General features: G+C 31.8%; 1 non-coding gene across 1 annotated transcript; it reads right to left on the bottom strand.

The window, feature by feature from the left end:
* Positions 1-1,653: 1,653 nt before the first annotated feature.
* Positions 1,654-1,761, bottom strand: LOC112787772 (small nucleolar RNA R71). Its single transcript, XR_003195165.1, has one exon. It is a non-coding gene; the product is annotated as a small nucleolar RNA R71 (small nucleolar RNA).
* Positions 1,762-2,059: the final 298 nt, after the last annotated feature.

Genomic DNA, 2,059 nt, shown 5'->3' with positions numbered 1-2,059 from the left:
ATTAAAGAATTCTAAGTTTGGTGTCTTGCATGTTTTCTTTGCATAAAAAATTTTTCAAAAATGTGTTCTTGATGTTCATCATGATCTTCATAGTGTTCTTGGTGTTCATCTTGACATTCATAGCATTCTTGCATGCATCACATGTTTTGATCTAAAAATTTCATGCATTGCATAATTTTCATGTTTTTCACTCTCATCAAAAAATTCAAAAATCAAAAAAATATCTTCCCCTTTTTCTCTCATAAATTCGAAAATTTGGATTGACTTTTTTAAAAATTTTTAAAATCTAGTTGTTTTTATGAGTCAAATCAAATTTTCAAATTAAAAATCTTATCTTTTTCAAAAATCTTTTTCAAAAATCAAATCTTTTTCATTTTTCTTAGTTATTTTCGAAAATTCCAAAAATCTTTTTCAAAAATCTTTTTCTTATTTTTATATCAAATTTTCGAAAATAACAATAACAATTAATGTTTTGATTCAAAAATTTCAAGTTTGTTACTTGCTTGTTAAGAAAGGTTCAAACTTTGAGTTCTAGAATCATATCTTGTGATTTTAAAAATAAAATATTTTTCAAAAACTAATTTCTATCATATCTTTTCAAAAATATCTTCTTATCTTATCTTTTTCAAAATATGATTTCAAAATATCTTTTCTAACTTCCTAACTTCTTACCTTTTCAAAATTTGTTTCAACTAACTAACTAACTTTTTGTTTGTTTCTTATCTTTTTCAAAACCACCTAACTAACTCTCTCTCTCTCTAATTTTCGAAAATATATCCCCTCTTTTTCAAAAATTTCTTTTTTATTAACTAATTATTTTGAAAAAAAAAATTTTCGAAAAAAAATACTAACCTTTTTCAAAAACTATTTTCGAAAATCACTAACTCTTTTTCAAAAATTATTTTCGAAAATTCTCCCTCTCCCATCTTATTCTATTTATTTATTCATTTACTAACATCTCATCTCACATCTCTGCCCTCCTCACAGTTGTGTTTCTTTCTTTACATCACAATCTTTGTCTACCTCTTTTCTTCCACTCACAAAGGGATCCCTATACTGCGGTATAAAGGATCCATATTATTATTATTATTTTTTTTTGTGTGCCCTCTTCTTTGTCATATGAGCAGGAGCAAGGACAAGAACATTCTTGTTGAAGCAGATCCAGAACCTGAAAGGACTCTGAAGAGAAAATTAAGAGAAGCTAAATTACAACAATCCAGAGATAACCTTTCAGAAATTTTCGAACAGGAAGAGGATATGGCAGCCGAAAATAATAATAATGCAAGGAGAATGCTTGGTGACTTTACTGCACCTAATTCCAATTTACATGGAAGAAGCATCTCCATTCCTGCCATTGGAGCAAACAACTTTGAGCTGAAACCTCAATTAGTTTCTCTGATGCAGCAGAACTACAAGTTTCATGGACTTCCATCTGAAGATCCTTTTCAGTTCTTAACTGAATTCTTGTAGATCTGTGATACTGTTAAGACTAATGGAGTAGATCCTGAAGTCTACAGGCTCATGCTTTTCCCATTTGCTATAAGAGACAGAGCTAGAATATGGTTGAACTCTCAACCTAAAGATAGCCTGAACTCTTGGGATAAGCTGGTCAAGGCTTTCTTAGCCAAGTTCTTTCCTCCTCAAATGCTGAGCAAGCTTATAGTGGATGTTCAAACCTTCAGATAGAAAGAAGGTGAATCCCTCTATGAAGCTTGGGAGAGATACAAAGGACTGACCAAAAAGTGTCCTTCTGACATGCTTTCAGAATGGACCATCCTGGATATATTCTATGATGGTCTGTCTGAGTTATCAAAGATGTCACTGGACACTTCTGCAGGTGGATCCATTCACCTAAAGAAAACACCTGCAGAAGCTCAAGAACTCATTGACATGGTTGCTAATAACCAGTTCATGTACACTTCTGAAAGGAATCCTGTGAATAATGGGACGCCTATGAAGAAGGGAGTTCTTGAAGTTGATACTCTGAATGCCATATTGGCTCAGAATAAAATATTGACTCAGCAAGTCAATATGATCTCTCAGAGTCTGCATGGAATGC

The sequence above is a fragment of the Arachis hypogaea genome, chromosome 20 (genome assembly GCF_003086295.3).
Source record: "Arachis hypogaea cultivar Tifrunner chromosome 20, arahy.Tifrunner.gnm2.J5K5, whole genome shotgun sequence".
Classification (NCBI taxonomy): domain Eukaryota; kingdom Viridiplantae; phylum Streptophyta; class Magnoliopsida; order Fabales; family Fabaceae; genus Arachis; species Arachis hypogaea.
The sequence above is the reverse complement of the archived record's forward strand: the minus strand, read 5'-3'. Positions and strand labels throughout refer to the sequence as shown.